Below are 20610 nucleotides of genomic sequence, written 5' to 3'. Positions count from 1 at the left end.
CCTTTTTTTTGGTTGTGTTTCTTTTGCCCTTCTGCATAACAGGGTCTGCTTCCCATGTTCTCCTAGGAGATGCGTTTAACAAATTCCCTGCTAATGTCCTCCTTGTGTTTCCTCAGCATGAGGAGCCCACAGGGGAGAGGGCTCTGCCATGCCATTTCTGCCAGACTTGTGAAAGATAGGAAAAGAGACCGGGGGGAAGGGGAGGAGTGATGATAAATCAGGCCTATTTTGAGTGGGGAATGGAGTGCAGGCCTGGGGAAAGACAGACAGAACTCATACTGATGAAATGCAATTGCTGATGGACTGGTTACATTCAAAAGGCAATGGCCCGGGCCCAGATGTTTAAGAACTTCATCATGACTTGAAAGTGGCATAACAATAAAAGGGCTCTTGTTTGGAAATACTTTGTTAGAGATTAGGAAAAAAAAAAAAAAAAGGCTCTTTTATAGTGAGCTGTTCCATCTGGCATTGAAATCCTTGTGTCCTGGGCATGGAGAAGCAGTGATGTAACTGTGGAGTTCCACCATCATTGCATGGATTTGCTGCCACAGCTCAGCTCTAAGAGGGATGCATCTTCTCCATGGATGGATGAGTGTAGCCACACTGCTGTAGGGCAGGATTCTTGGTGGTGCAGGGGGTGAGCAAAGGGGAGGGAGTCCCTGAAGTTAATGGAGAGGAGTGAAAGCTGCTGTGTGTCAAAAGATTTGGCACCCCCTGATTCCAGGACACAGAGAGCCTGTAACCATCCCATTTATGCCCCTTGTCCAATGTTAGGTCCAAGCCAGACCTCAGAGTGGTCCATGAGGTGCCAGGGGAGCAGCTTCTTGGGTGATACTGCAGTAAAACTGTAAGATCAAACTCAGGAATTTGGCTGTGGATAAATGAAACTGCAGCGTTAGAAGCAGAGCAGGGCAGACCCACCTGCTTAGCACTCAGCACTGCAGATCTGCTTCAGCTGCCAGCAAACTCCAGTTAGCAATCACAAGCCTGACGACATGAGCAGCAGTATTCCCATGGTCTTCTGGGGACAGCACTCTGCCCTCACACTTTCAAATGTGTAGCTGGATCTTTCCCAGTGATCCCATTAAGACTCTTAGGGGAAATGCTAGGAAATTATGTTAAGAAGATAATTACAGGGTAGCCCGGATAAAAAGGCAGGTCAAGAACGATTTGAAGAGTTGGGGAATGAGTTCAGCCAGCTGAAGAGGTGTCGTAAGGTGTCCCCTCTCTCTAAGGCTGCCTCAGATGAAACTTCAGCTTTTTACATGCTCCTCTGGTTTCCAGTATTTCTCTGGCACAGAAAACTCTCCTTGCTGTATGTATACCAGGTACTGCCAGAGCTGGAGTTAGCTGAGAACAGTTGGATTATAGGATTTAGAGACAGATGGGACCTTTTTCATTATGTTTTTTTATGATTAGCTCGCAACATAACATGTGAGGCAGTCACGTATTTCATATTCACACAACAAATTATGCATCTACTATGAAATAGCTCTCGTTTCCTTCTCTGGAATAAAGTATGAATTTCCATCTGGAATATATAATGTGGTTTCCATATGTAGAAATGGAGACATGTTACAAGTATCAAAGCGGTATGAACATTTTGGATGGTAATATGCTGTAGAAGTGTCTGTCCAGAGAATGGAAGAGAGCTGTCAGTTGATATATGCATTCTAAGATGTAACTTGAGAGTGGGTTTTAAGCTCAGTGGGATCCTCGAACCTGGTCTTCTGGTTAAGGATACTGAGTGCAGGACATCAGTACTGGAGAGGGCTTAGTGCTTGTTATTCTGCCTGAAGTCTGGTCTGCTCTGGCCGTAGGAAGAAGAGGTCAAATCAGCTTTGAAGTCTGGAAAATACTTGGTTACTTGCTTTCCAGAGCTCAGCTTGGGTGGTGTGTCCTGGAGGGTGGGCTGAGCATCGTGCTTCCATACTGGTCCTCCCCGATGTGCCAGTCTCATTCTGGGGTTAGTCCAACCAGGGGTGTCTGGGAGAAGCTGCTACAAACTGTTGCTACAGACCTGTTTTGGCCAGGATTTGTGATGCTGTGCAGATAGCCGTGAGTCTTGGTGTGCATCTGCAGATAGTGTGGAGGCTATTGAGGATTTCTGCTGTGCTTTCTCCATGTCAGATAGGCAGTCTGGCTGCAAACAGCAGAAGGTGCCCTGCTACCAATTCAACATCTTTGTTTCTGGATAGTTTCTGTTACACATAGGGCATGTCACAGTTTTCACTTTTTTCTTTTTTTTAAAAAAAACACCTTATGATATCCTCCAAGCCTGTTTCCAATGGGTGAATGGATGATTTATTGCACTGGGCAGTTTAGTGAATATCTATAGAAATGGCATCTGGTCTCCAAATGGAGACCTTCTCCCCCCTCCAGGTCCTTAAGAGAACATGACAGTAATGGAGCAATAATGAAATGTTTCAAGAGGAGTGTCGGAAAGTTCAGAGTGGTGTGGGGGAGTTATAAATCTGGGCTGCATTTGGCTTGAGGAAGAAACCCCTTTATAAACTTATTAGCTGCTGACACTGTGCTTCTCTCACCTTGCCCAAGATGTAAAGCTCACCTCAACACCGTCGCACTGCCTTTCACTTGCACCTGCCTCAAGGTGCTGCCATCTCAGCACCGCTTTTTGCTTCCCAGGAGATCAGTAGCAGGGAGATCAAGCACACACTGATGCATTTGGTATTTTCTGTCTAGCGTCTCCATGCTGCCCTGCAGGCCTTCACCTGCCTTTACCCACTCAAAATGAGAGCAGACAGCACCTGGCATCCCCTGGGCTGCCCAGGATGTCTTCAGGTTCTTGGTACTGTGAGAAACCTTCCTTGCATGCAGTCAGGGTTGCTAATTCCTTCAATAAGAGTATGGACCAAATACGGGCACTTCAGAGGTGTGATCAGAACATCTCCTTTTTGAAGCAGTATGTCTCAACAAAATACCAAAGCCTTGACTTCAGTGTTGTTCAGACTAGCTTTTGGGTGCCTAGATGACAACTTCTTTCAACGCCGTAATCATCCGTTAATTATTCATGTTGTTTCCAATTTGTGTGTTTGACAAGATTGTGCTCTTCCTTTCCTCCTCAGGAAGACAGCTTCAAGTTCCAACTTTGGAATCTTTTAGCACTGAAGATCTATTTGTGACCTGTCAAATTGAACTAATAGCTTGGAAATCTAGCAGTCAGCAACCCTGACACAGGGAGGTAGGAAATAGGTGATTTGAGGTGCCTTCCAACCCAAGCCATTCTATGATTTTATGAATACATTGCACCCAGCTTTCAATCTAAAGTGTGGTGACTTACCTAAGGAAATTGCAGAGGCTGCAGCTACAAACAGAGGTGGTACTTACCATGGCTGAATCATAGAATGGCCTGGGTTGAAAAGGAGCACAATGCTTATCTGAATCCAACCCCCTGCTGTGTGCAGGTCGCCAACCAGCAGCCCAGGCTGCCCAGAGCCACATCCAGCCTGGCCTTGAATGCCTGCAGGGATGGGGCATCCACAGCCTCCTTGGGCAACCTGTGCCAGTGCCTCACCACCCTCTGGGTGAAAAACTTCCTCCTCATATCCAACCTAAACCTCCCCTGTCTCACTTTAAAACCATTCTCCTTGTCCTATCACCATCCACCCTCGTAAACAGCCGTTCCTCCTCCTGTTTATAGGCTCCTTCAGAATCATGTAAGGAAGGGGGCTGAAGATATGGGACTGACTGAGAAATATGTTCCTGATCTGGCTTTGTGAGTCGTGCAAACTCTTATTTCTGCAGTCAGTGGTTACAAAATGCTGCTAAGTGTCTTTTGGAGAGAGTTGCGGAGGGACCGCATGTTTAATTAATAGTGGTTGCATATGTCTAAATAAATCCCTGCAAAAAGCGACATTTTTAAGGAGATCTTATGATAAAACTGCTCTGGAGGCAAAGTTAGGCTTTCCCAGTTTCACATTTAATTAACTTAGTCTGACTTTTATAGGGCTTTGTGTTATGCGTTTCGTTCTTCAGTAAACAAATGGCAGAAAATTAAAGCAGAGCAACTGCCAATGAACAGTAAATTTAATTGAAAAATAATGAGTTGCCATGGGGTGCCGTAGGGTTCTGCAAAGATAAGGTTATTTGTCTTGGAAAACTTCCACTCGCATTTGTCACAATGTGATGTAAGAGGAACAAAAGGAAGAAATACGGCGTTAGATGGGAGAGGGCTGAAGCCTGGTTCGTCATACTGGGTCCGGGACTGGAGTTAGGTGGAGTGAAAACCTGATTTCCTGCTCACAGGGACAGGTCAGTACGGTTTCCATCTGGCGCAGTGCTAAGTGAAATGTTGTGTGGGGAGGAGAAGGCAAGTAGCTGGAATTGGCAAAGTCCAGATGAGCAGGAAGGAAGATGAGCATCAGTGTCACAGGAGGGGAGAAACACGTGAAGCGATCTCACTTCTCTCGCGATGAAACAAAAGGCTCTGAGTCTTTCTCTGGTTTCAGGGGAAATTGAGTGTCAGGAAACCAGAGGAGAGAGCCCTTGAACAAAGGTGCTGAATTAGGACAGCCACGGGATGTCTTCATTTTGGGTTAAAGTGATGCAAACGTATCACCAGGCTTGGTCCTCTCTGCAAAATACTTGGAATTCAGTCGGATTGAATAACTCTCTGGGTGGTGAGTTGCAAGAGCAAATTGCAGACATTGACTGACGGTGAACTGTTAATCCACTTGACAGAACAAGCAGAGTTACTCTGTTTTCAGCCGTGTAACAGATCTGAAGCCCAGGGTATCTCCCTGTGGGTGAAGGTGATGTCCTAGGCATTCCAAACCCTTCCTGCTAAGCTGTGATCTGCAGATGAGACCCTTTCCACCCTGCACGTGTTCCTTTGATTGCCAGCATATGAAATGCGATGTGCAGCAGTTCATTTTTGCAACATCTGTTTCCCAAGCTCATCATTTCCCAGCAGTTCCCACTATGCAGCAAAACCCACCTTATTTACAGCCTTCACATTTGGAGGGCTCAACAGAGCCCAGATTTGGCTGACATTTGCAAGGTTCCTGCTTTTCATTTCGACCCATTCTTGCTTTATTTTTAGCTGTTTTAAAGTGACACATGTTTCCGTCTTTTAGGTAATGAGATGCTTTCCACTTAATTCAATCACTAGTTAATTTGATCCTCTATTTAATTTGTTCCAAACGTCTGGAAGCAAAATTCTGTATCGTAAGTATATGTATATATTACATATATAGCTTCTACCCTTTGCTCTGATCATTCCTCCTGCTCTAAACAAGCCCTATAATTCAATCTCGAGCTATTGAAACTTGCCTTTTTAATTAATAGGAAAAGCCAAAATTGAAGAAGGACAGAAGGCAAAGAAAATGTTGAAGGAATGAGTCCTAGTAATAAAAAATGACCACGACTGAGAGTTGCATCACGTTGTACCTGTTGGCTAATAACTCAGTTAGGGGCTATCAGATCTGCAGGGGTTGAGTGGGTGGGGGTGACAGCAAAGTCTTTTAGGAGGATGTTAGAGTAAACGTGAGCAGCCCTTTGCACGGAACGAGGCTCATGGCTCATTGTGATAAAGTGGAGTCTAAAGCCAAAAACGTTGCATAGCAGAGTTTCATCAGTCACCCAGTGCCTTTGGAGCCTGGAAGTCAGATGGCAGGGGAAGAACCATGTCAAATCCTTGTCGTTTCCAGCGCTGTCAGGAGCACCCACCAGCACTCCATAAAGCTTTCACTTCCATCTCCAACAGATCCCTCCAAACCCCTCACCAACCTCATTTAATCAAACACTCACCTCAGCGCTCAGCCTCTCTGCTGACCTTCGTGGCTTTAGCATCAACAGATCAGCCCATGTGAGCGTCGCACCCAGCTGGTATCTGGGAGCAGATCTGTCAGAGCCTGCTTTGGGACCAGGGTGGCTGTGAGATGAATGGTTTTGTATGGCTCTCCTCCTGGCACCTCGCTCCTGCAGTCATCTCATGAGGTTTGCAAAGGCAGTGGGGGGCAAGTGTGGTGGGAAGCTGGGGCTTTGGACCGTAGGTATTGTTGGCACGAGGGGCATTTTTCTGTGTCCCAGTGTGAACAGTGTAGTTGTGGTGAAGCCCTTTGTGATCTCTGTGCTCCAAACTCTAATCTGACATCCCTGGATCTTCATGCAATGGTTTCTTCTTGATGTCAGTGGGTGGATGTCATGGATCCTGGAGTGCAATCCTGAGCCCACACACTCTCCCTGCCTCTGCCTCTGCTTCCCTGTGGGGCCTTGGTCACATCACTTCATGCTTTGCCCCACAGACCCAGGGTACTTCTTTCTGCTTTGTAATGCAGCTGGCAAGAGGCTGGATTTTGCTGGGTGCTTTGCATTGCCTGAGTGCAACTAGGAACTGGGGAAATAGTTGGGCATAGGAGGCACAGAATCAGTGCCAGAGTTTGCCTGCAGCAAAGGGGAATGTGCTGGGAAGTGCACACAAATGCAGCACTTTGGGCCTTTGTCCATGGCAGTGAGCAGTCACAGTGAGAGGCCAGCTTGGTCTTAGCAGGCCTGTTTTTTTAATCTCAATTTCATTATTTTTTTTTGCAAAAAAATGAAAGGAAATGGAAAAGAGGAAGGGGAAAGGAAAGGGAAAGGGGAAGGGGCAGGGGAAGGGAAGAAAAAAGTGCTGATCCTGAATAACACAGCGATGCTCCCAGGAACTCATCCTGCCTCACTCATAGCAGTGTTGCTACTGCTGTAGATGCAATGGGTGCAGGAAGAGATCCCTTCTAAATTCAGAGCCTCCTGTTCACCTCTCCAGTCTGCCAGACCTCTCTCATCTGCTTGTAGCTAGTCTCCATCTCCCTTCTCTTCCCACCCTGATGGAAAGCAAGCCTAACAGAAAAAGCAGTGCTAATGATCACGACCCCACTACTATTTTATTTCCAATTGGCAGCCCATGCAAGCAGCCCTATTTTCTTTTCTAATAGGAAACTTTATGATGTACCAAATTACCCTGTAATAGTCTGTGCTGAGCTGCCTCCTGAAAGGTAAACGAGTTTGATTTTTTATGATCGGTTATTATTACGTTTTTTTGCCTATTCCATAAAAAGTGGGGAATTGCAGTAAAGAGACTCTTGGGTTGCAAAGCAGAGCCGCTGGCAGCCAGCTGGTGCCCAAGGAGTGCTGCAGGTGCTGCAGTGGTGACAAATGGGTGGGTGGCTCTGGGCGTCCTGTGCAGCCCTGCAGCTCGTATAGGTGCTGATGGTGCAAGGAACTTCGCCAGGCGCAGAAGGGAGGTGCTGGGGGCTGCAGAGCCCAGCGCTGCTCTGCACGATGTGGAGTGCCATCTCCTGGCTCGATAGGAATTAACTGGGGCTCTGTTAGTGCTGCTCCATCCGCTGGGGCAGCTGCTTCTGCTCCCTTTGGTCTGGAGTCTTGGTGGGGAAATTATCCAGAAAAAGAACAGCTGCGGGAGGTGGGAGCGCTCGATGCAGAGCTGCTCTCCTGAGTGAGGCAGGGAGAGCTCGTTTCCTGATAACGGCCTCATGTTAATTAGAGGAGCTGAGCCATCATGCTGCCCAAGGAGGAATTGAAGTTGACGCCACTCTGGAAGTCCCATTGGTGTTTTCTGCTGCGTTTTGCAGGGAGATGTGGGATGAGATCCAAGGTGAGATTAGATAGAAACTTCCCATGGGCATCACTTTTATTTTAGCTGAAATGAGGTGTCTGAATATCGTTCTGCTCTGCATAAAGATGACTGCAAAGACCACACTGGAATTATTGTAATGTCTGCTTCTATTGGTAAAAATAGAATCATAGAATCAATTGAGTTGGAAAGGGACTCCTTAAGGCCTTCTATTCCAACTGCCCTGCAATGGATGGGGTCACCTACAGCTCGATGGGGGGCTCAAATGTGTGGCTGGGGGCTTTTGTAGCTGGAGATTTAGAGGAGCAGGAGAAATGAAGTCCCACCTGGTTGCAGTTTGTGCTGTCCCTTGTTACAGTGATGTTCCTCGCTGAGGAGGTCCTCTCAAATGTGGGTCTTTGTTGGGTGCTTCTAATCACTGCTTGCATCCATCACCTTTCCATCGTTTGAGCTTAATTCGGATAAATCTGACTGCAAAATAAGGAACCATTTATGTGAAAAAGATTTAAACTCGGTCCAGTGGACATGCTTTTCATTTTTTCAATATGTGTATTTTTCCAGGAACTGTAAAAGTTTCAAAAATCAGCCATGTTTATTAACAGTAACTTCAATAGAAAGAGGAAATCTGTAGTGGTGGAAAAGCAGCAATGATTTTGTGAACAAATAACCATACACTTCCCGCTGAAGTGCTTCTTGAAACCTGTGATTAAAAGTACTGCATTCAATTTTGCAGTGCCATCCTTGGTTGAAAATTGGCATTTAAATACGCCTAGTTTTAATAATTAAAACCATTCTTAGGAGTTTGGCTGAGGTTGCCAGTTGCAATAACTGTATGGGCAACAAAGGGATTGTGATGCTGTTTGTTCTGCCTGGGAGCAGCCCCAGCCCCAGGAGTGGGTGCCTGCTGCTCGGCTCATGCCTCTCCTGTGTGCATCCTGAAAGCAAGCAGCTCAATGACAGCTCTCCAGTCGTGTGAATGAAGGGGGACTTAATAGAGCTGCGTTGGTATTTATAGCAACTTCTGCTGCTTGCCTGTCACTGTGATCTAACCGTGAATCAGCCTGCAGGTGCGCTTTGGCACTGATGGATCTGCTGGGTTGGGTTGCCCACTTGTTTTCTGGGCACAGCCGCTGGTGGCTTTGGATGCTGGGACCGTGATCATGGTTTTGCTGTGCATGGGTAGCAGCAGCTGGTGCCTGGCTGTGGGGTGGGTTGGAAATGGGACCCGAGAGGTGGCTGAGGACAGCTGGAACATCCCAGCAATGGTTTCCAGGGATCCCACCTCCAGTCATAAAGCCTTTGGGGTGGCCAGTTGGAAATACTTCCAAAGTTGTATGTTGTTTAGTTGGCCTTAACACCTCTCAAGAAAACATCCCTTTCCCATATTCTGTGTACACGGACCTTTGGGTTTGCCCATCTCAGAACAGCGTGCAGAAGGTGACAGGTTCCTTCTGCCTGTCTGTGTGATGAACCCCAAGGAGACCCATGGAAACCAGTTCCCTTGGAGAAAGTGAGCACCATTTCGAGCCTGTGGCTGCCTGTCTCATCTCAGTGGTTTTGGGGAGGCTGCTGCCTGCAGGGCATCCTCCTTCCCTCCATCAGGCAAGGTGCTCTCCTGCCCCAGGGAGACCAAAGGGACCTCATGACAGAAAGAAATAGAAGCGGGTCTTTGCACTTGTATGGGTTAGCACTGTGTGTAATAAAGGGCAGTAATTTCTTTGGATTTCATCTACTGTCCAGCTTTCTGATACAAGGCTGCACATTATTTCACCGTAGAGAGCAGAGATGAGCATTACTTTAGGGAATTACCCATCTTGGTGTGGCTGTGTAACAGCAGTGAACATATCTTTGCAGCTGTGGTTGAGCAGATCTAGGACATGTCCTCTTAGCAGAGACAGAGGGGCAGCCCAGGCTGGGAGCTGAGCCCTCTGCATTCAGCAATAACTTCGCCCGCTTTTAACTCATCCCTTTCCTTAGTTCTTTACACCTACCAACACCCTGCTTTGGTTTCTTTGGAAGCCCTCTGTTTATTATATGTGGGTGAAATCTGGTCATGCTGTACTGTTTATTAGTCCAAAACTGAGGTCAGGCAGGTTGGATTTCTTTCCCGAGTGCTTTTATAATATTTGTGTTAGCTGGGCAGCTAAGTGCTGTCAGATGTAGCAGCAATGGAGCTTGCTGCTGTTGAAATTTTTATGGTTTCATGCATTTTACAGCATCACCTGTCAGACTCCAGCAATCATGATGTCACCTGTAGTGGAATATATAAATTTGAACAGTGTAGACTGGAGCTAGGGGAGTTCTTTGGTAATCTCTGCTCTGTTCTCCCCTCCTCCTCTGCAGGGGAGGCAGGGAGGTCTGAGGCATGGCGAAAGAAAAGGAGCAGACTTCCCTTCTCCCCTGGGCTTTTCCTCAACCGTTCTGCATGATCTGGGCAAAATCCTTGCTTTCGCCGTGGTTTCCATCCTGCCTCTTTGTTTGGCTCACTGTGTCCTTTGGAGCTGATCTCATGTATTCATCCCAAGGCATGGGGAAGGCTCAACTGGTGCAGGGATGTCCCTAGAAGCTGTGCTGTAGGGATGCCCTTTGTGTATGGGATGGAGATGGCAGAGTGGGTTGCAGGTACTGTGGGGCTGGAGGTGAGGGATGGCGGGTGGGGATCCGCCTGGTGAGTTCTGGGAAATACTCAGGAAGCAGAAAGTAGAATCACAGAATGGTTTGAGTTGAAGGGACCCTTAAAAATCATCTAGTCCAACTCCCTTGCGATGAACAGGGGGCAGCTACAGCTCCATCAGGTGCTCAGAGCCCTGTCCAGCCTGACCTTGAGTATCTCCAAGGAAGGGGCTCCGCCACCTTTCTGGGCAAGTAGCTCCAAAGCTGAATCACAGATCACAGAATCACCCGGGTTGGAAAGGACCTCAAGGATCATGTAGTTCCAACCCCCTGCCTAGCAGGGCCACCAAACATACACATTTAGATCAGGTTGCCCAGGACCCCGTCCAACCTAGCCTTAAACACGTCCAAGGACGGGGCATTGAATGTTCTGCAGCACTGGCTGACATGTGTCTTCCCTCACCCTGGCAGTGGCAGAGCCAAACTCCAGCTGTTGTAGATCAGTGCAGTGTCACTGATCAAGTGGCCCTTCCTCCCAGTGCCCCAGATGATGTATCCCAAGGTCTTTAAGAACTGTGCTGGTTGGGCACGATGCTCACTGACGGTGGAAGGCTTTGCTGTCTGCATGCTTTCAGGTCTTGTCACTGGTGGATATTTTCCTTCTCAGGTCACTCCAGTTTCAGTCCCCTCTGCTGCTTAGCTCCCTCCTTCTGGGCAGCATTCAACCTCTGTTTTATTTCAACATCAGTGCAGTTTTAGTGACAGTCCGTTTTCAGTGGCGGTGCCAAAATAGAGGGACCCAGTGAAGTTCCTTGGGGAGAACAGAGGTTTATTGAGTGCAGGTTGATCAGTACCTGATGGAGGCTTGAGCTCAGGGCTGGTTATAAGGCTCCTGCTCTGCTCAGCTCCAGGCACTGGGGTGGAAGCATTGCACAGCCGTATCCTCAGCTCACCCATGGTCCATTTGCTGCAGCCAATCTGGTGCTCAGCGATTAGCAAAAGATTTGACAACAGGTCAAATAGTCGCCCAGATCTGTGTTTTTGGCAGCAGGAAAGCGATTTCTTTTTTTCCTCATTCCCATTGGTTGATGTAGCCTTTTCCTTGTAAATGTGACCTAATCAAGTATCAAATGAGCATTAAGATGATATTCCGTGTGGCTTAGCAACCCTAAATGAAGACATGTAGCTCTGCTGCTGCTATAAACCCTCAGTAAATACGGCTTAAGAACGCACTGATCAGGTTTTAAGAGCTCTGTAACTGATACACATCTTATGGTATCGTTAGGCCTCAATAAATGTGTTTCTAATAATCACTATTTACTGAGGTTTCGCAACTATGCCAGAGGTACGTATCTGTTACCTTGTGGTCCAGCCTCAATAAATGTGTTTTTAATAATCAATTGGTACTTCAATAATAAACAATAATTGCTTTATTAAATATGAATTTGAACATGTTCTGCATTTCAGTCGCACTGAATTCACCATCTCTATATTTCTTTTCACTCTGAAGGAGCTTTTACTGACTGGCTCTTGGTACAAGCATGCATCAAACGTTACTGCTCCTGTAGAGCATCGCTGATTTCTGATTTATAGTTCATGACAAGTATTTCACTGCTTTGTTTCTACTCCAGCCCAAGCAGCCTATCTGTAGCTTCCAAGCAGTCTTCCTGTGAGAAATGTTGCAGTCTCTCTTATGGATCATTAACTGGAAATGAACTTGGGACCTTCGGATGTAAACACACAGCCTGCTGCCGTGTGACTTAGCAGACCAACGTTTGTTCTTGCAGCACAAGTAATAGTACTGCGGGACTCTAATCTTTTACACAGTAACTGAAGAGGAAAGTTAGTTTCTTACAGTGCCGTTGAGAAGCTTTATTGTTTTTCAGGGTCTGAGTCTCAACATGGGTCTTCAGTGCCAGGTGCTCCTGTAGCACAGAACCACCTGCCGCCAGCTGCCCTCCTGTGCCTCCTTCCCATCCATTCCTAAGGCAAGGTTTCTTCTCAGGGTTGGTCCAGCTGTTCTGGAGCATGTCAAGCATTGCAATGTATCCCCTGATGCAGAGGCCAGATCTGGAACAGGAGGTGAGGGACACAGTGCCTGTGATGCACATCACTGCGTGCAGATACCCAGTAGGTTCATCTTGTATCCTGAACTTTGGAATCATAGAATTGTTTGATTTGGAACGGACCCTTAAAGCCATGTGGTCCAACTCCTCTGCCCTGAACAGGGACACCTACAGCTTGATCAGGTGCTCAGAACCCTGTCCAGCCTCACCTTGAATGTCTCCAGGGACAGGGTTTCCACCACCTCTGTCGGCAACTTTTTCCTTATGTCCAGTCTAAATCTCCCCTCTTTTAGTCTGAAACCATTTCCCCTTATCCTGTTGTGACAGACCCTGCCCAAGAGTCCGTCCCCTTCTCTCTAAATGTAGATATGGAAAGGCCATTCACAGGTCCCCCTGGAGCCTTCCCTTCTCCGGGCTGCACAGTCCCAGCTCTCAGCCTGTCCTTGTAGGAAAGGTGTTCCATCCCTGGGAGCATTTTTGTGGTTCTCCTCTGTGCTCCAACAGATCCTGATATGAGATCTTTGCAGTCTTCTGTACTTTCATGCTTGGAACTATCCTGCGCTCTAAAGGCACAGCAACACGTTATTCCTGTCCCTACACAGGAGAGAGACAGCCAGAGCCTCCCACTTGCAATTCACATGAGAAAATCTCTGAATCCCAAACCTGAATGACCTTCCATTGCTGGGTCGGACCAGAGTCCTCTCCCTACGTGGGACCTCGTGCATCAAGTCTAGCCCCCCAGAATTGAGAGAGCTGGATGGGGCTGGATGCACAGATATCCCCCCTTTGCCACTCCACAGCAGGACGAGGCAGGGAAGCGTGCTGCAGCTGGGACACTGTGGATGCCAACTCCTTCAAGCAATGAGAACCGTATGTGTGTGTCAGCGTTCCTCGCGTATGCCGAATGTCAGATCGCATTAAGGCACATCAAGCCATAGCGGGTGCAGAGTTCGATGCCTTTAATTAGGCCAGTCAAAGGCAGGAATTCCCTTCTGCCTGGTGAGTCTGCTCCCGTGACAAGAAGATTAGCTTGTGATCGTCAACCTCGGAGGTTTCCATCCCACTTTAAGTCATTTACAATTTTCTCTTCCCCTTTCTGGTAGTTTGGAGGGGCTGTTTTCATTCCAGGAGGGCAGAGGTCAAAGCATTTTGCTGAATGTCCCTGGTGTGTGTTTGGGCAAATCTGCTCCCTCCTGCATGACATCTGGGCCAGACGTTCGTGTGTCTGCCTGCACCCAACAGAAGGGCTGTCAGAGCAGCAGGGCTTGCTTACACTGGCTGTGAATATATGGTGGACATCAACTGGTCCATGGTTTTGAGAGTAGTGAAAACACTGGAGAATGGAAATCCTGTCTGGTGCCACATGCCAACCACATGGGAGAAGGAGGCATCCCCATCCCTTTTGTGGTATGCAGGAGAGCCGCTTGCTAGCACATCGAGTTGTAGGTGCTTGCAGTTGAGCACCACTGTGTTGCCATTTGTCCCTGCTCCTGATCGATCCTGATCAACCATCTCTCTGTCCTCAGGGTTAAAACACCCAAGGGCAGCTCTGGGGGCAAGGCACAGTGAGAGCTGAGCTCCTGCTGTCTGCTGCTGGTGCCCGACGGTGCTGGCAGTGCTGAATATGGATAAAGCCTAGGGGACTTGTGGTGCTAAGTGGTCTAAAATGTCCATTTGTAGGATATTACTGAAAATCCCTGACCCGCGTGTCTTTCTATTTTATTTTTTCTTATGAGCTTTAATAATTTTTATGGTATTGCATGTCACCTCATTACTGTACTTAATATCAATAGACTGGGCATCTTAATTCCGCATTTCATTTTTTTTCTTTCTCTATCCCTTTGGCTTAAGCTAAGCTCTACAAGAGCTTAAGTTTATTGTTTCTTTGTCAGAGCCATAGAAAGGCTTTTGTGTCTGACTGCTCGTCCATATTCTCAGCTGAGTACAATATTCCTCCCTTGACTCTTTGATATCCCCTATTGCCACAACAAAGCTATTAGACGTTGCATTTAAATGGATCTTTCCTTTGGTAACTTAAAGCTGCCCTCTGAAAAATGAGTCCTGCGCTCACGAGCTACTTTAAAATATCTCAGTGGTCTGCGTGGAAGAGGGTCAAAGGTCTGATTAGCAAATCTTATTGCTGACATAGAAAAGAAGTTATTTGGGCACATACTGAACGCTCTGGGAAAATTTGAGAATTTGAGATGCGCGGGTTCTTTTCGGAACTGTAGCAAGCTGTTGTCTGGGTAGAATTCTGTATCAGTGGACAGAGCTGTGGACTTAAAATCTGAGACGTTCTTGGAGCATCGGGACTGGGATCTGAAGTCTGAATCTCTGAGACCAATACAATCTTCTCAAAGCCATGCAAGTGAGAAAAGCGTGGGCTGCAGCTTATAGTGAAGTCGCAGAGAACAAAAGGTGTAAAGGAGGCTCTACAAGACGTGTTGGGTTGGTGTTTGTGGAGACCTCGTTTTGGTTTATATGGAGTTGTTTGTAACCCACAGGTTCTCAGGTGGAGGTTCTCGTGTGGCCCCAGGGCTCTGTCACCACGGCTGGGAAATGAGCGCGCAGTGATTGACGCTTCCTGCCTGCAAACATGGCTGCAATAGTCAGAACCCAAGATTTAAGGTCAGGCGGGATGAATCATTTTCGGAGCCTGGCAGGCCTCCAAGTCACCCCCATCCTGGATATTACCCTTCATAAAGAGCACTGCGGTATGTTGGGTCCTTCGGTTGGAACAGTATTTTCCTAGCAAATGACTCCACAGTGCACCTGGGATGCAATGATTTATGAGACAGATTTGCATGAAGGATATATGCTGCATATAGAAGGGGAAATCATACACGGGCCGTTTCCCTGCTCGCTGTGAGCTCGATGGGGCTGAGCTGGCTGTGGGAGAGGAGCACGAGGCGGTGAAATCCTGCCGGAGCCATCCGGCCATCGCCCGTGGCTGAGTGTTTAGTCAGGTGCAGCCCTCGTGCGTAGCCCTCGTCTTATCTTACCTTAAATAAAGCTTTACTGGGACGTGTCGGAAAGAAAGGCCTTGGCTCAGGCACCATGAAAGGGAAGTTTATTTAAGTAATTACCAATGAGGCGGTGGGTGCTTCCTGAGAATTAATGACCGGTTGGCTTGCTGGCCTCGGCGTGATCCTCAGGAAGCATCCCAGGCTAAAGTCCAGCAGTGTGTGCAGAAGCACAGGCGCACATAGGGCTGTGATGTGGGTGACAGCAGTTCTGGTGGCTCTCAGGAGGCTCAGAGAGCAGACAAGGATCCTTGCAGCCTCCGGGCAATTCCTTGGCTCATTTAATTGCAGTGAGTTTGGGCTTACTTCCCAAAAGGTCTTTGGAAATCACAGATCACAGAATCACAGAATTGTAGGTGTTGGAAGGGACCTCCAGAGATCATCGTGTCCAACCCCCCAGCCAAAGCAGGTTCCCTACACCAGGTAAAGCTCTGTTTAATATCCTCTGCCCTGGTCAGTGGGATTAGCATGGGTTCTCTCCAGCCTGAACTCTGTAGGACCCACACTAGCTCGCTCATTCAGGTGGAGTGTTTGGCTTGGTTGTTCATCTTGTTTGGTATCCACAGCTCCATGCTGCTCATAGACGATGCTTAGTTTTGTTCCTTTTCCTTTCTCAGCCTTGTATGAAAAAGCACTGAGCTTCCTAGCACTGCTATGGCCATCATTAATAATAACATCTTTAAATTATCCTGTCCAGTCTTTGGAAAACGTTTTCCTGGCTGTCGTTTTCTTTGCCAATTGCTTTCCTTTAGTGTCCCGAGGAAACTTGTGTTTTCTGGAAGCTGTGCCAGGGAAGGACAGAGCAGTTGGCTCTTACATATATCTTAATATTTTCCTAAGCAGCCTTTACCAGCCAGTGGAGGTGAGATACTATTTTCATGGACCTTCTTGAGCCCAGAATGGGCAGAGAAAGGCCCCAAAGCAACAGTATCCTACCAAGGCAGGAAATGCCCCTCCTAGAATGGGAGATGGGAGCTGGATCTTGAAAAGGGGGCTGCAACTGAGACCCTGCCCCACATCTCCTCATAGGGAAAAGAGTCCCTATGGGGGAGGGTAGAAGATAATGGAGGAACCCTCATATAGTTGCACTACGCTCTGCATTTGAAATGACAAGGTCAAGATGTTGTGCAGTCAAGAGACCTGTTGTGGAGTGGGACAGGGTGACCCTGCAGGTTTTGGGGGGAGAAATGCTGGCAGCTGCAGAGCAGAGCAGTGGGACCATGGGAACAGCGAAGGCTCTACAGGATTTGTCTTGGCAAAGATGGAGCAGGAGAGTTCGGAGAAACTCTTCCCTGTAGCATCCACATCTGCAGATCCATGGTGGTGGAGTCACCGTCCCTGGAGGTATTTAAGGAAAGGGTCAGTGTTCTGTTAGGGACATGGTTAGAGGGCAGTACTGGTGGTAGGTGGGTGGTTGGACCAAGTGGTCTCAGAGGTCTTCTACCTTTGTGATTCTGTGTCCTCAGCAGTGATGCTCAGGGATCTCAGCACTATTCTGAAGTCCACTCCACTGTCTGGCAAAAAACCCCTGATTTCTGGAATGCCCAGGGGGGCAGGCTTGGCTGCTTGAATCCCCATGAGCCTACAGGGAGGTGGCACAGCAAGGCAGGTGGGACATGTCCTGGGCTGACAGAGCTGGGAAAGTGCTGCTGGTGGAGCCCAGCTTATGGTTCACTGGGTGGTAATTGGAACCAAGGCATTTCTGTGACACTTGGAGCTTTTGATTGTCTTCTACAGAATTCTTCCAATGAAATCTCCCAGTCAGTTTTAAACCCAGGCTTTACTTTCACCTAGACCTTTTCTTCCCAGCCTGTGGCTGCCCTTGGCTTTGCCCAGCCTGCAGGATGCTGTGCAATAGAGCTGAGGAATTGCTAGCAATCACAGTGCCCTACATGCCAACAGCAGATGCAATAAAGGGTTGTTCCTTTCCACTTGAAATGCCTGTTGCGTTTGCCAGGCAGCCAACACTGTAAATTCATTCTGAGTATTTAAAAAGACCTCTTAAAGCTTTTGAATGGTTCCTGGCTCATTCTGTAGCAATAAAACTGTAGTGCCTGAGAGCCAGACGTTCAGGACCTTAGAAAGTAACTAAGTACAAGATACTTGGAAGCATTATCAAATGCTTAGGAACAAGATAATTATGCTGGCTCTTACACCATTGTTTGCAAGCTCATAATCTCTGTCCTGGTCTCAGTTTAGTGACATTTTGGGTTACTGTGAAAGGAAGAAATAAGGTGGGGATTTGCAAAATGGGAATCCTGCCTGCTGTGGGGTGCTGGAACTGCTGTGCAAAGAGAACAAAGGCAGCAAACGGAGAGAGGGGTTTTCCTTCTGATCCTGCTGCACAGAGATAGGAGATCAAACAGTGGTTGTCCTGCCTGGTGAGGATAGATTTCATCTTCTCCCTTCATATGACTTTTCTTAAGGAGACTACACAGCTACCTGTTTTCTCTTCTGCTGTGCTTAAGGTGGAACCAGGGCAGCAGTTGATCAGGTGTGCAGCTGTCAAGCCCCTCTGTTAGTGGATTGCAAGTTTCAGGAGGGAAGGTAGTGTGTGTGCACACCATGTGTGCTGCACTGATCTGTTCTTTGTGCATCTCCCTTGCACACTAGAAACCTGTAGGCTTCCATCCTGCAGTGTGGCTCTGCCTCTGGCAGCCATCACAGTGGGAGCTCTGGGGCAGCCTTGTGGCTGCAGAAGTCATCAGAGTCCCTCGATAAAGCGGATTTTCCTCCCAGTGACTGTGAGCTCACACAATGTGTGCCATGGTGCCATGGTAGGACTTTACCAGATAGTTCCCTGGCGTCTGATCAGGGCTTTTCCACTCAACAGAAGGGAGTTTAGTGGAGAAGTCTGGTACGTGGCCTATGGAGATTTGTCTGGTTCCACTTCGGTCTTACGGGAATGAGGACCTCATTGCAGATCAAATGGCTGATGTTTTGCTGGCTTACAGTAATGGAGCTGTGCTGATTTACACCAGCTGAATTTACTATCAAAAATCATTCCTTTGCTCTGTCTCTTCTCCGTTTTTTCCCTCTCCTTGGATTAGAAACGAAGTCTATAAAGCTAGTATGGTCCCTGCAGCAGCATAGCTTGCACAGAGTGTTTGCTTGAAGAGGTTAAAAGCCCTGTAAACTGCTTTACATTCTCTAATAATAGAATGCAGATGCAAACGGGAAGGATTTGATGGTCAATTAATGCAAAAACTAGCCAGTGCTTTGCATAGATCCTACTCCCTGGCTTTGAAATATAATGCCCAATTAAATCCTTACCCAGAACTATACCAAGATTTAAAAAGTAATAATAATCAGCAGCACTCTAGGTAGTATGCTGAAGTTTTCAGGGTGTCTGTGAGCTGTTCCTCATAAACTTTTGGGTAAGATCTGTCTGGGTGTTTGCAGTTACAGTTGCTTCTGGAGAAAAGCTATGGAGTAGCATGGAGAGAATGTTGTTTTGCAGAGGAAAAGAGGAGGGGGCAAGAAAGTGTCGATGATCCCTTGTGCATTCTTCTGCAAGGGAGAGAAAATGATAGTTACTGTAAATGTTCTGCCCTTTGGCTGGGTTATCCTGTGGCCTCACTGCTGTGCTGGGCCAGGCAGTGCCCACAGAGTGCTGTGGGAATGGATGGGCTGACAGAGCTTCAGCATATTCCATTAAGTTACTCTGCAGTTGGGTTCAGCATCGCTCTCTCCTGCTCTTACAGGCAGATGGATGGTATTGATGACTTGTCAGGATGTCTCTGTGTGTGCTGGTTGGCAGTTTATAAGCAGATCGTATTTGTTGGAATGAGAAAAGGTTGAGCTGCAGTTGTGTGGCTGGTATCTGGCTTTAATAGTCCAGAAGGTGGAATGAAAGCCCTTCTTTTTCAGCAGTCCAGACAACAAGTAGGAGCTGAGAGGGGAGAAGCAGTGGGCAGTGAGGAGCACCAGCAGTAGTTAATCAAGCTAACAGCCAGCCCCTTCCTGGCTCTCACTGGCAGAAACACCACTGTGAAAATATATTGCTTTATTTTAGAGACCCTAACAGGGCTCTGCTTGCCCTACAGAGCAAGGGGAAGGTGGAAAAGCAGGGCTCTGTGCATCACTAAAGCTCCGCGAGGACACTTAGTTCAGGGCTGAGCCTAAGACCATGGGCTGCCCCCAGATTTCTAGGTGTCGGGACCAAGTCTGCTCCTTGGATAGCTCTTGCTGGCACATGGGTCTCCTCTGCATGAAGGGATTGGTGTCCCATCTCTTACCTGAGCCAACAAACACTCGAGTAGCTCACAGCCACGTGCTTGGCTGCCTGTGTGGTCAGCGCTCAGACACTATCACTTCAAGAAAGGCTAAAACATGTGACAGTAGAGATTTGAGGAAGGCCAGTTCTTTTCTCATCAGGGCCTCCTTTGAAGTGAGTAGAGTGAGCTGGTGAAGGAGCAAAGCAAGTGTTGTGGGCAGGAATACATGGTGGTGGCTTCTCCTGGCAGAGCAGGAGGATGGCAAGTCTATTGGTGAGGCAGGAGAACCCTCTGGAAGCCCAGAATATCTCCTTATTCCCTCTTTCTCCTTTTCATAGTTTCAAAAGAAGACTGGAATATACAAAGTTTTTTAAAGCCACGTTCAAAACAACTGATAGAAAGAAAACAAATTGTCACAGATAAATGAGAGGCCATTGGGAATACGCTGGCCTGCAAATCCAAGTTAGTTTGAAGGTTTCTGTCTGAGCTCACGTGCCTTCTCCTGCCCCTGGATTTAGTCCCAGCTGTGTAAAATCTCAGCACAGATTGCCAAGGTCAAGGGGAATTGCCTGAGTTTGGGAAACCAAAGCTAAATGAGTGGAGCACGATATGAAAGCATAATGGGGCCGATTTTTTTATGGCAGGAAAGCACCATTCTGATGGCATAAAGGGTCATTTACATCTATTTTAAGCAATGTGAAAACTCGATCCTCATTTACACATGCTGAAAAGAAAATATAATATGTACCAAGACTTCCTACTGCCAAAGTGATGGAAAGAGGCCGTAGTGTAAATAAAGTTTGGGCCTGTTTTCAGTCCCAGCACCACAAACGTGCCGGTGCGGACGCAGGAAAGATGCCAAATGTATTTATTTTGGCCCGGTTGGGTGTTTCTTCAGTTTTTTTGCCTATAGAAGGGAGTGAACGCGCGCGTTTTGGCTCTGCTTTCTGCGAGAGCCGTGGAAGTGTCACTTCCCCTCAGGTGGGGACGCAGGCTCTGCCCTGAAGGCACCGCGCTGGGCCTGATGCTGCTCAATGGCAGCTTTGTGGTGAAGGCTGCGCGCTCACAGCTTCCAGCTGCTCCTGAGGACCTTCGAA

At 47.6% G+C, this 20610-nt stretch overlaps 1 long non-coding RNA gene across 1 annotated transcript in view; it reads left to right on the top strand.

The window, feature by feature from the left end:
- The window catches only part of LOC128083086 (uncharacterized), a 62685-nt gene that overhangs the window by 29846 nt on the left and 12229 nt on the right, over window positions 1–20610 (top strand). Inside the window, exon 6 of the long non-coding RNA XR_008207955.1 lies at window positions 14778–14987. This is a non-coding gene — a long non-coding RNA (uncharacterized LOC128083086). The remainder of the gene's footprint in view (window positions 1–14777; window positions 14988–20610) is intronic.

This window comes from Tympanuchus pallidicinctus, unplaced genomic scaffold (assembly GCF_026119805.1).
Source record: "Tympanuchus pallidicinctus isolate F22 unplaced genomic scaffold, pur_lepc_1.0 scaffold23, whole genome shotgun sequence".
NCBI classification, from domain to species: domain Eukaryota; kingdom Metazoa; phylum Chordata; class Aves; order Galliformes; family Phasianidae; genus Tympanuchus; species Tympanuchus pallidicinctus.
Note: the sequence above shows the minus strand (reverse complement) of the source record. Positions and strands in the feature narration are given on the sequence as shown.